This window comes from Strix aluco, chromosome 1 (genome assembly GCF_031877795.1).
Source record: "Strix aluco isolate bStrAlu1 chromosome 1, bStrAlu1.hap1, whole genome shotgun sequence".
NCBI classification, from domain to species: Eukaryota; Metazoa; Chordata; class Aves; order Strigiformes; family Strigidae; genus Strix; species Strix aluco.
The window spans coordinates 164,489,093-164,503,309 of NC_133931.1; positions in this window are offsets into that span (position 1 = coordinate 164,489,093).

Consider the following 14,217-nt stretch of genomic DNA (forward strand, 5'->3'; position numbering starts at 1 on the left):
CCAGGTACCTGACTGACAATTGGGCAGACTGTCTTCTTGCAGACATTGGGACCTTCACACCTGGAGAAGATGGCGTGGACTGACCATGTTAAGGCAGTCCAGTTTTGGACATTATTGGGACCTCTTCCCAGCCTGTGTCTGCCTCACCCCACAGAATTGCCCAGAGTGTTTTGCATTCACTTACAACTCTGTGCACAAACAGGTTGGCTTGTTGCATCAACAGGACAACAGCCCTCACAACAGGTCTCACTGGCCCTAAAATCTGTGCCATATCAACTTCCCGCACCACTTTAAGAAAAAACTCAACATTAACAAACCTGAACACGTCTATTCTTGAAAACACCTATGTGACACAGAGTAGACAAAGCGTATTTGAAAAACAGGTTTCTTTTGGCATGAACAGGTGGGGTTTATGAAAATATCAGCCCAGGTTAGGCAAATGTTTGTCCTCCCTCCTTTAGGAACAGGAAAGCTGCGAGAGATTTTCAGAGCTGTTGAGTTGCGACGGGAGAGCTGCTGGAGAGTCTCACCCGTCCCTCCTCTGGCTTCTGAGGGAGCGTTAGAGCATGCTCTGCAGTACCCGTGCAGGACCAGGTAACCCTTGTTCACGTTCCCTTATTCTTTATTGAAGCTGTGTTTGTATTGTAAGCCTACTCCAGACAAGCACTACTGGCAGAAGGATGATGCCAAGGCAAGTGTCTTTGGAGGACAAATTTATTTTTCTGGTGTTCCACTGCATGCAAACACATCTAATCAAGAGGGAAGGTGTGTCTAACACAGCACCACTGTGTCGTACTGTATTACTCCATGTGCATGTGACAATGCCATTACCAGTGGCTAAAGTTTGAAGCTTATGTCACTGAGTAATTAAATAAACCATGTCTAATGATACCACTATCTAAGATATTGAGCCGTATGATTTTATTGGTCCATATAAAGTCAGATTAAGTTATCGATTTATCAGCTGTACTCTTCGTATTCTCAGACATAGAGATAGGATTAGCCATTGTTTAAATGACAGCTCTGTTTGACTAAGGGACACAAAATCTGGCCTACAACACAAAAGATTACATATACTTACAGTGCCCCCCTGCTCATCCCCAGTGTGCAAAGCATACTCTTATCGACACAGAAAAGTAAAATGTTTGCCCTCAGGCTTTCCTGTGCCAGTTCACAGATGGGGGAAATTAATGTTCGTAATGGCTAGCAGAGTCTGGTGTAGATGAAGCCTGAACCAAATTCTCAGTGGGTAATTTTCAACTGACTTTTGTAGTCTCAGAACTAGACCTGAAGTGACTGTCAGTGAAATTGGGAGCAATTTTGGGCAAAACCTGTCTACTTCCATATGAAAGAAAAATCAGTTCAAACTTTGTACAGAAGAGAGAAAGAAGGGAGTAATTATGGTTAAACACTTGTCAGAACAATTCTGGTGAACATGTAGTATCTCTAATCTGAGACAGGAGGTCAGCCTCATCTGATTTCTTTCCTTATACGCTGACACATACCAAGCATGCTGGCTTCTGACTGAAGTCAGCCAAGCTGCTTGTGATCTAACTTAAAGCTATCCAAATCTGTTCCAAAATCATGGCAAAATCGGGTACGACTAGCTGCAAACAAGCAGAAACAGTGTTTGCTTCTCCATGTTAGGACGTTACTGAGATATTAATGAAATGCATACCCATCCCATAATTGGTACTGGCTTTTGAACTGTCATCATCAAATAAGAACTCTGAGCTCATATATAAGGGTGGGGTAGGGATATAAAGGTTGGTGAGAACCTGATTCCACCTGAACTGTATTGCTATATATAGCAACAAATGTGAAAATAGTTTGCACTGATGCTACACTTTTAAATGAACCCTGTAAGAATGACATTACAAGGGCCAATACACTTAACTATTGCTGTATCCTTTATGACTTAAAGATCCTAGTTTCATCAAGAAGAAAAAACAAACGTTCTAAATTTCAGTTCTGCAAATTTAGCCTTGTCCATAAGAGTCAGGGTGAGTTATTCCTGGCTCTGACAATGCTAAAAATAAAAATAGCAGGCCATTTACCTCTTCTGGAATATCTGGCTGTAACTCCCTTGAAACCAGTGGAAATAACAGGATATCTACCATTTATGGGTTCAGCATTACCATACAGAAGTTGCGGTCGTGCTGATGTGAGGAGGCAGGGAATGCTGCTTTTCCCACCCCTCTTGTGGTTGTGCAGGATTAATAGAATTAAAGCAACAAAATGTTTTTTACTAAAATGAACAGAGGACTGAACACACAGAGGAAACAGACCTATTGATTGGAGGACTGAGTCCAAACTTATTTTCAGACATTAAAGAAAGCAGTGCTTTTCACAGATTATTCACTCTGAGTCATTTTGTCATTCAAGATACTGACCATCCCACCTACCTTCACTATACTAGCTGGTGTACTAATGTTTAAAGAAATGCCAAGAAAACTGTTCCCTAATCAATTTTGTTGCAGAGGACGGAAAGGATCCTACAGGGCAGGAGGATGGGACTAAAAGTAAATGAAATGCTAAATTCAGTTTTTGAGGAGACCTACGTATGGTCAGGATTTATGTTTGCTTTGGCCTGACAAGACAGGCTGGCACCCGCGTTCTCTACACTTTCCTGTTGCTGCTGCAGGGTGCATCTGGAAGAGCACCAAGAGCAGCCCATGGGTGACACATCCCCACTCTGCACTGCTGCAAGGGGAGGCTGAGGACTTGAAGCCCTGGAGAGCTGTTGGAGGCATGCAGAGAGAGTTGCCAGTCCAGGTATTTGCTCCAATTTCAAGTCCCACCCACCAGCTTGATCGCTTCATGGGCTGGTGCAGAGAGGGAGGAGGAAAGAGTAGACCCAGGGCTTTATTTCATTACCAGGTGCTCCAAAAGGGTAGGAAAAGACTGAAGTGTGTGTGTATAAAGTCCAGTGGTGCTTACACAGGCACCACGAGGCTGGGGCAGTATTTCTGTGTTTAACACTTGCCTCCTTCCCTGTTCTCTCCCCAGCAGCACATCCCCTGAAATGTCTGACAAAATCTGTCCCACTGGTAGTTAACCAGGGCTGCTGGAAACACCTGAAATAATCCTCAGGGTTATGTGAAGGTCATAGTCTGGTGATGTTGCTGTGCACCTCTAAAACTGGTCTCAAGGGCACATATCACTGTGCTGCTGCAGCGTCTGAGTGGGAGTTGCAGGAGCATGCTGTGGTGGGACACCAGAGCAAAGACGGAACCCTTTTGCAAAGCTCCCTGTTCTTTGCTCACGGTGTTTGCTCAGGGCCACGACAGCAGTGGGATTGAGCTCCCCATGAGCACAGGGTTAGAAAATGTGTTCAGTGCTGGCATGGCACGAGCTCCTTGATTTAGAAGAGAGGGAAAAAGCAGACACATCTAGGGCTGATTCTTCTCTTTTGCTCACAACACCAGCAGGAAACAAATTCGCTGATGTGAGTGGGATTATACTAGTGCAAAGCTACTATTTTGTGGACCCTTTGGTGGGCAACTGAAGGGTTGGTGGTCCTCATTATGCCCCTGTACCCACAGAGAACAGTGGTGTAAGGACAGAGGGAGCTGTGGCTGCACCCTTCTTATCGAGGGAAAACTACTTAGATGGTGCTGGTGCCCTGTCACCAGCTGTGGGCCACTGTCCTGAAGTGGGGAGCCAAGAAGAGTATCCTGGAATGATATAGCTGCCCTGGCCCCATCAGAGATGTGCCTAGTCCATCACTAAGGGAGGAAAGAATGTTTTTGCTAAACGTCTGATGTACTATTCTGGTTAATCTATGCCTAAAATCCCTTGGAAAGAAAATCCTTTATTCATGGATGTGGGCTAACTGTTTGGGATCCAGTTCTTTTTTCACTCAAACTGATGGCAATTTGGCCATTTCTATCCATAGAAGCAGGGTCATACCATTTGTATTCCATGTCAGTTGAAATAAAAAAAATGTGTGACTATATATCTGGCAGCGCTTAAAGCAATAAAAAAGAATTACTGACAATCTAACAATCTAATAGACAAACAATCATCTGCAATTTGTTTTAGGGAAACAAGAAAATGTCCCTCTTCGCTATTAACTGTACTGTGCTGGTTCCCACTAGATCTGCTTAGGGGAATGTTCATCTTGCTCATTTAACTGGATTTTGTATAAAATTAAGGTACTTTATACACTACTTCTGCAGGATGAAGAGGACACTCAGCTAGATAAAAACTGTTGCATAAAAGCCCAGCAATCATAAGACTTGGCTACTGCCTATTCCATTCCAGTGTTTGTGGAAATCACTTATTCCAGACTACCAACATATTGATTCAGCTCTAGTACCCCAGGGGGAAAAAGCTGGAAAGCTAAATGATCACCATACCTATCTGTTAGCTATTTCACACTAGGTAGAACAAGAAATGCCGTTTGTTCTGCAGACGTGCGTGATTCTGCCTCTTCCTTCTTCATCTGAAATGCAACATGCCTTACCTTCGTTCTCTTGGTACCAAGCACAGACCCAAAGCTGCTGGTTGTTTTACTTGTGATCAGTCACAACGAAGAACCTGGGACACTCTGTGGCCAGAATATCAAGTTGGGTGTCCTTCACTGCTCCTGGTTGTTTGCAATGCAAATGGGAGGCTTTGTCTCACATAGTGCCATATCCATGGTAACCAAATGAAGACAAGTTTGCATTACTTCCTTAGTAAAGTGTAATCCTTCCCCTGGTACATGTGCCAAAGCACACAGAGTTAAAGGGACAGCAATATATTTCTTGGAAATGGAAGCAACCAAAGCAAGTTCTGCTTTTTCCTTTTTTTTTGTTTTAGTTATTGCTGCCCTTACTCCTCCACCCTCTTTCCCATCTTGTCTTTTTCTAGAGTTCCCATCATTAGAAACTAGACTAGTTTTGATTTCTGCTCTCCCCTTGCCTAGACACTAAGCAATCATCCCTCTGAACTGTCAACTTAAACACCACTTCTTGGCAAAGAGCCTTTTCCTGCCCTTCCCGGTATCTTTAAAAAAAATAATGGGGGTGGAAAGCCAAACCAAGAACACGAGTTCTTGTCGTCCAGTTTTTCAGACTTTGGGTCTGTGGCAGAGCAGAGGCACAGATGCACCAGCCTGCAACTATTCCATTATATTAACAGCTGGATCAAGCCATACAGGTTGGAGCTTATAATTTTTTTTCATTGTAGTGGTTAAAAATATTAGAAAGCCTTTTTTTTCTCTTCTGATCTGTAAGATATGATGTGGGAAACAATTTTTTTTTTTTTCCTGTTTCTGGGTTTAATTCCAGTTAAAAGAGCTCAATTCCAGATTTAAAGAGCTTTGAATTTTTTTCATAGCTTCATAGGTTGTCTTTTTCGACCAGCCAGGGTATGTTTTTTCAAGTAAAGGGACAAAACTCAAACTGAGTGTACAGCAAAATTATTGTTGTTGTTACTGTTTTCACTGTTGTTTTGTTTGCTTGCCTGTGAGAATCTGTGCACTGAATTTATGCACTTTCCCTTATGTATCTGGGAGGCTTAAAATACAGCTCTTTCTCTCCCTCTTCAGCTCAGTCTTATGCTGTTTCAAATGGAAACATCTTTAGCTATTGTTATTTAGCGTTATCTGTAATGTTTCTTCTCAATTAAGAGTGAGCTCACATTGTGATTAAAATGCAGCACTAAGATACCATCAGCTTCCAATGCGGTTATTCACAGTGAGCAACACTGATTGTCTCAACCAGCCCTAGGACTTCTACTTTGAAAAGAGCAGAACAAGTTGATATTGTGGCCTCTGAACAGGAATTTTACCAAAGGCTTCACAAAGACAGAACCCTACCCAAATTTCTATTTACCAACATACGAGAAGGCTGGAAGTGTTATTACAGCTTTTACTACCTGGCACACTTCCAGAAAAGCTTCATTCCCTGGAGTCACTTCACTTGTAAGTTTTCACATGTATGTTCCAGGGGTGCTTTGAATATCAAACTGAGTGTTCTTCATTTCTTTCAATGCAAATGGCAGGCATACTGAAGAGACAAAAATAAATTGGTATCTTCCTACAGCAGCTACCATTTCACTGTGCTTAACAGCTCAAACGTTGATGGGCAGAGAAGGGGGACCACAACTTCATTTAGCTGCCCAAAGTCAGGTTCTAAATTTAAAGACTGAAAAGGCTTTTGTCATCTCCTTTTGCTTCTGAGTCAGACAGAAAGAAAACAAGAGTCCTCAATCTTCAAGCAGTGGTTTGCCCCAGTAAATGGCATCTGAAAAGACTGAATACTACAGATCAGGAATTATGATTGTTCCTGCCTGAGGGTACCGTGCTAGCTGTATCTTTATTCTTGTTTGCTGGAGCAGAGATGGGCAGATAGATGCCATGAGCCTTCTCGCTGGTAGAGCTGCCATAAAAAGCATAGCTGAGACAGAATGCAGAACACAACTGTATCACATAAATGACTTCACAGTAATAGTATGAAGGATCTTCTTTGTTATTTTCCTCCCATTCTTTTCTTTTTTTTAATGGTTACCTAAATGCAGCAATTGATCCAGAAACTGTATGTATGAGTTCACAGAGTTGATAATAGAAAAACTTCTCATCCTAGCTAAGGGATTTGGAAAAAAGCATTTTTTTCCCCTATTCATTCCATGTTGCAAAAGCATACTTGGTGTTCTGCTGCCAGTCACCATAAATACGCTCAAATACTTTTCTGTATGGATATGGAATGTCTTGGAATTTAAAGGTCTTCCTAACTCAAAGTATCTGAGATTTGCCGCTACCTCCTAATTTATGTCTGTGTAACTGCAAGTTTAGTTGCGTATTTCTCAATATTAAAGTGAACCGTGGGCTGTCTAATCAAGTATTGGTGCACCTGGATATGGAGATGTTTGCATTCATAAACATCTACAGAAAGTGGATAAATATTAACCAAGTGTGACTGAGTAATCACTTGACAAATGGAAAGGGAAGAGTAATATTAACAGTACTATTCAGTAGGTATCATACAGTGTGAGGAAAATGGTGCGAAGCTGATGAAGTTCAAGATCCTGTTTCAGTGAAACAAACACACTTTACTGTAGTTGGTGGCAAGGAGAATGATTCTGTTAAATGCTGGCAACCAAAGTGAGACAAATCTGTCTGGGAACCTGCCATAAACTGTTTATGTGTTTTTCAATTTTTAGGAACTTTTCATTTCTTGCATTCTGTAGTAAAGAGCTGGTATAAATTTCTCACTGATGCAGAGTCCTCAATTTCTACCTTGAAACCTCCTTGAAGGGGAGGGGGAGAGAGAAGAAAAAAAAAAAGATATTTCCAAGATGTTCTCAGTGTGTTATCAAATGAACAAAACACACAGAACATGGAAACCAGCCAGTCATTCATTCCATCGACAGATTTGCAGAGCTAAATTTGCTTCTGGAGAGCAGTTAGAAATTAAAACACACAGATGATGAGTGGTGCTGGCACCCAAACTGTGATCAAGAGGACACTCTTGTCTGAAAAGATGTACCCTATCAGATTAATCATTATGTGTTAATTAATTTGAAATCAAAAGGATGTCTTCTGCTGTCTATGCACAGGAAATTAATGGTGATAGCACTAATTAAATGTAATGGAAGTTACCTCTGTACTTCCCACATCTGGGGCCAAACTCTTTATTGCCCTTCATGTTGTGTCATTTACAGTTCAGAGCCATTGTAACATCTTACCCTCACTGTGCCCTGCTGTAAATGGCTGTGCTAGTCATCAGGCAATGGAGAATCAGACCGGTGGATTACTCATGTGGGGAATTAGTTATTTTTGATTAAATTAGCTCTAAACTTTGACTTCTAACCTGACAAGGTGTGTCACTGTGTCTCCTCCACTGTGAGTCATCTTAACATGAAAAAAATGGTTCTTCTGCCTTATTCTTCTCCCTTTACTCCCCCAAAACACTACTGTCTTTTCTGTGACCTCCTGCTGCACAGGCATTTCTCTTGGAAATTTCTCTGACAGATGGGAGTATGTGTTTCCTTGCATTTTTTTTCTCTGACCAAATGCAGCGACAGATATTTTCTCACCATGCTTGTGTAACTGCAATGCTCCAACTAGAAGGACTTTGAGAGGCCACAGCAAGTAGACGAGACTCTGGAGTCCCTTGCCAAGGGACTCAGAAACACAGTTCAAGCTGTATATCCCATCCTCTGCACAAAGGAGATTGCTAGACCATTCTTTCAGTCTTTTACTCATGGCTTTTTATTAGTCTCAAGGTCTCCTAAAAGGTGATAAAAGAATGTACCAACCCAATGAAATATGACAAACTACAGCTAAAAATCTAAGTGATTTCAAAGAATGTCATGTATCCTGGTTTATTTGTCCTGAGAACATTCACAAAACGGACAGGAAAGCAAATTTTATCCACCCCAATCATTGGTAATTGGGTTTGTAAAATCTTTTGTCTCTAGTGTCACATCTGGGCTGTTGTACGTGACTGCTCTTGTACGTGACTACAGCAGACCCAGATATTGTTCCTTTGGGTTTTCAAGCCAGGAGAGTTATAAAACCACTTCTCTTAGCTGCATTTCACCTTGACGGATGTGCTTTTTACTCAGGAAGTGGTGACAGCGTCCCAGACGATGCAGATCAAGTGTCTCAGCAAAGCTAAGTGGAGGTGTCTCTTCAGTGGCTGCTGAGCTGTGTCTTCCTTGAACCAATGTTCTCAGGGTCAGACAAAAAGCCTCCCAAATTCACTAAATAAATCAGCATTTAATAGGTGTTCCTTTTCAATGCCATGTCCACTGATACCAAACCTCTTAAAAGCTGCTCTTGTGGGGCTTAATCCATTTTTCTCTCTGAATGTCTTTGACACAGCCTGGTTTCTATCTCTCTTTGTATGCACCCACTTCTCCTCACCCCTTCTCACCATCTCAAAAACAACCCCACTTTGATGTGATTAATAATTGCATTGATGGCTGTGAGAACATTGCCTTGCTGGTTTGCTGGAGCAGTTTTCACTGTCTGAGGGGTAGCAGCTGGACAGTTATATCAGTGGCATCCTACCAAACTCACTTTTGGTTGCAAACGCATCTGAACATGTGGAAAAAGTTTAATTTCTGAAAGATACAGGGATTGAAAGGAAACAAGATGCCCCAACACTAGTCATTGCAGAGGACTTTAAAATTTCTGTTGCAGTGATACTGAAAAGAAGAAAAATAGCACATTATTACACTGACTGTGTTACAAGGTCCTGCTGGCCAAAAATCTTACAATTCAAATGAATACCATTGGAAAGAGGCAGTATTATAATATTTGCATTGCTCACAGGAAACTGAGGTGCAAAATGAAGAGGAGACTTGCCCATTCAAGAAGGAACCCATGTTTCCAGAGTACCAGCCCGGGGATTCAGCCTCAAAAAATAACATCCCACCATATGATCAATAATAGAGCTCTCTATTGACTGATAGGCTCTAAAACCACTGCTGATGCTTTTTGATAAGTAAGGGTGGGGAATCTTTTTCTTTAGTTTTCAGACTTGCTTTGTGAAATGATATCAGACCCAGGCCAATGGATCGGCCACAGCTTTGAGATGGACAAGGGAGGGGGATTCTGTTGTGCAGCAGAGCATCATGGATTTACCTAGATGAAGACTCTCCACTGTTACCACCCTTTTCCTATGCCACTGCATAGCAAGACTGGAATGAAGGATTCTGCAGGTTCTCAGCATCCCGTGGTGACTGAGGACAATGTCAGGTGTTTTTTCTGTATTGGTGAGCTTGTACTGGTGACAAGCATTCATGCTTTGCTCTTAGTCACCAACTCCATCTTCATTTTTATTCTCAGTCTTTTGTTCTTGCCCACAGAGGTTCTGGTAGAATCTGTGCACCTGTTTGTATTTCCTATTGGAATGTTAAATATGCAGAAATCTATTGTTTCCCGGGCCAGTTTGTAAGTACCAGATACTTAAATTGATACTCAGTGTAACAGTTGTGGTTTGGGTTTGCCTCCTTTCTCTTCACTGGATGGGGAAAAAATCACCATGCATTGCAAAATCTGATCTTGTTTTCATCAAAACTTCACCTTTGTTCTACTGTTCTCACTTCTGCCTGGGTGAATGTGCCACTTGTCAGGGTACATCACCTAACACCTGGGATCATCTCACTAGCCATCTCAGAACTCCTAGCCAAGGCTAGGCTGCTGCTTCTGTCAGTGGAGAAAAGGACCTCCAAATAGCTCCTTGTCTCTTCCTCCTAACATAGGTGAACTGCTGTGGTGGTGCCTTGCTCTTTGTATTGACCATAAAGGAGGTTTGGAGGAAACATGTTGACTTACTGGGAGATCTTAATCTTCAGTGCACCAGTAATGAGCTTTCAGGGTTACAGCTAGGCAGAGACTGAGTCTTAAAACAACTCTGTTGCTCTGTAGTTTAACAAGAAACCTTGCAAACCCATATATACTGTAGCCTGCACCTCAAAATTAGATCTCTAAAGACTTGAGTGTAAAGACTTCTGATTGCTGCAGTCTTTCCATGTCTTTTCACCGTGTTAATGAGACTTGCACCATTGAGTCTAGGAGACAATAATGCAACAAAATCACCTCCTTCGCTTTATCTTATCTCTGACTGAGCCATGCTGCAGATCAGCACTTCCCTCCCTCCTCTGTCACAGAGAGCAAGGCAGCTCCTTAAACTGGTGCTCTCAGTGGCGTCGGTTGAACCTGCAGGGAAAGAAGCCTGCCCATAGCATTTTTCAGCAATGACTTAAATACTTCTGTGCCATCCTTGCTTACCTTTGGGTTGAAAAACTGAACAGAAAGGCAAGAGAGCTGGGATCTTTTTCTGGCTCTGCTGGGGACTTCCTGCGTGCTTGGTAAAAAAGGAGGAGATAATCCTCCCTCCACACAAGAGCGGACTGTCTCCCCCATTTCAACCTAGGCAGGAACTGTGCATCAGGATGCATTCATGCAGAATCAGATAAGCTAGTTTTCCATTTTCATTAGGGCTGCTAGATACTTCCAGAATAGGGACAACTGACAGATAATAGAGAAAAATTCATAATTCAGCGTTTTATTTTGCTTTCCAAACTTGGTTAAAAACCCCCTCAGATTGCTAAAGGAAATTACTAGATTCTTCTCCCACTATTTCTCATGCATTCCAGGATTCACCAAAAATGAAGCCATGAAATAAGGTGGTTAATTGTTATAAACTGATCTGGCAATACTTTACCTAAGAGCTCCACTTTTGTTTTTAGAAAACACTGTAGAAGAATGTGTTCATCACTGTTTGAAATCTTGTGTTTTGTAAGCTTGGGTCACATTATTCCTTAATTATTTATTGCCTGATTTCTCCAATAGGAAATATTATGTCTGCAATATTGAAGTTTTCAATAGGAAAATTGCGACCCCTGAAAATTCAAACCAGAATACTCTGCTTTGGCTGATTTTAACCAAAGAATGAGCTTTTTATTTTGTTGAACTACATCAGAATACTCTTTCACAACTTCAGTCTGCAATGACATGTCTTGCTTAAGACCCAGTGCCTCATGAGAAATGCATCTCAGCACTCTGTTCATTTCCAGCATATTCTTTGAAGGGTAGCATTTACCATCGTGTGTCAGATAGCTTTCTGAGTGAGCTATCTCCTACATCATGGGAATTTCACAATGCTGTGTGCCCCAAGGGACATGTAGCCTGCCGCACGAGCATGATTTATTGCACAAACTGTGGTTACACATGCCTATAACTCCATGAGGCAAAGTGCTTCTATAGGGAAATACAGTTTAACCTTGAATTTACTTAAATTTGAATTTATTTTGTTCACCAAAATTCTGGTTTTTTTAACTTTTTGTCCTTCTTCAGGATAAAAATTAATTCTGAAAGACTGGTATTTGCCATGAACTCTTCAGTACGACTTCATGTATTCACTGCTTAAGGTGTATTTGGTTAGAGGCAGGGTTGTGCCAGAGAAGCAAAAAAAAGGACATCCTTAGGAATGATGTTTGGAAGTACGGTGAGGAGCAAAAAAAAAAGCACTAATCTTATGTAACAGTTGTAGAAGCATTTTCCAGTAGCAGGGTAAGGCCAAGTCAGACAAATTCATGCATTGCAAGGCTGGCTATTATTACTGGTGTCATTAATAATTACCATGTGACCATGCAGACATGGATCAGCTGAGAGGTATCATACAGCTGCCTCTTATGTGATGTACTGGAAAGGCTTTTGCTTTCATTCTTCTCACTCCTGCCCCAGATAAACGGATTTAATTAGAATCTTAGCAAAATTTAAGTCCAGAAGTGACAGACTTTACTCACGCAGAATGCTAAAATTTCATGGTCTTTGCCTTAAGCTTAAACTCAGGATTTGAATCTCAACACTTAACAGAGGCCAATGTATGTTGAGGGGAAAGTAGGTGATGTTCACTGCCAGGAAAGAAGATGAGCCTATGGCTGTTTTTCTACCAGCCATCCCCACTCAGCTCATCCGTGCCCTGAGTGCCCTGTGCTGTGCCTGCCCATCGGACTGCCTCCCTGACCTCATCTCTTCCCAGGAAAGAGCAGCCATTCTTCTGGGGGATTTAATTTCTTTGTCTTTCTTAATGGTTTTTATCTTACAGTCTATCTAGAAGTGGGCATAAGCTGCAAGGCCAAGAGGAGGCAGGTAAGACAGAACATCATTCGCCATTTCTAATAAGGACTGCTTAACCATAAAATATCAAGCACCACAGACCTCAGGGAGATGGGGATATTGGGAAAATGTGATATTCATGGAGAAGCTGTATGTTATTTCCTCTATTTGTAGTCGTAATGAGAAGATTCTCTCACGAGGCCTTCAACAGATATGCCTTAGGGTCACCTTCTCCACTGTCATGATTTGATTTTCTTCTACTCTGAAGGAATGGAGGTTTCTAGGATGGGTTTGCGCACAGTGGATTGGAAGTTATGGTACAAAATTTTCACGTGACTGAAATTCTGCCTGACCTGAATGCAGAACTTTGTGTTTGTCCTCACCTACTTTCCTGATTTGTTGAATGTAGTGAATTCAGAGACAACTTTTTTTAGGAAACGATCCAGAAGCCCAAATCACCTCGCAGCTCCTCATATATTCCTGAAAATGTTCACATTTTTAGTGGTTTTGGACCCCAAAATATTATTTATCAGTGCTTTCATATCTACACTTTTTGTTTATTGGGTTCACAAGTAGAAGATGCAGTTCAACAATATGTGATTCGATCTTGTCTCCTGTTAATCAGAGATTACTGAGGCTAAAATGCCTTATCTTCCCTCAAGTATCAGAGGCCACATTTTGCTTAGCAAAATATATTATTCATAAGCAAAGATATACTTAGATGTGCAGTAAACAGAGCACCAATTAGCACCACAGTTGGTTTACAAAGTATTTTTTGTTTGTTTGTTTGTTTTCATAAGGTTTTCTGACAGATTTCTAAAGGGCATTATTTCCCCCAAAGTATCTTCCAGTTTGATAATGAGATTCAGTGTTTCTTGTGTCAGGAACAAAATACTTATACAGATCAGGAAATGTAAATAATGTACCCCTCCCCGTTCCTATTTCTGTGACTTCTTAAACAGGGAGAAAACAAACTCTAATATTTCAAAATGTCAAGCTTTCTAATGAGGAACTTCTCATGAGAGTCTTCCCATTAAAGAAAGAAGTAGACACTCTAACCATGAGTGAAATGGCCCGTGTTGCACTACCTGAAGGTGCAAAGTTTGTCCAAGTCTCAAGGTGGACATCGGCTCCTGAGCAGTTCACTACCACTTAACAGGTTGGGTGGTTTAGCCTTGGCAGCAGTACATGGGCATGTTCTTGACCCATAGCAATACAGGACAGTTCAAATTACTAGCCTGCAACAAAAGACAGTTAAGGTGTGTTTGCCTGGTTTGAGAGTACAGCCACACCAGCTACTGCCTCTCACACAACTGCAGTAACCTATCAGGTTCTGCCCATTTGATTTTTTTGGTGACCTGTTACTTCCTACATGTCCTACAAATATCAGGTTTCTCATAATTTGTATTGCACAGTGCTAGGTTTTTAATTTGGCAGCACTTGTGTTCATTCAGTCCCGACAATATGAGATATTGAGGAAATCACAGCAGCAGCCAGTTTGTGGTATAATGTTCTGTTACAGAGAGGAGTGCCTACGTGCTGCTAGGGAAAAATTGAATTAACTCTCACTTTCAGATCTTATTTTTTACATTCTGAAGCATTTTTATAGTGTATCTACAGCTTTTGTTGACACGTGAGTAAGAAATGGTATACAA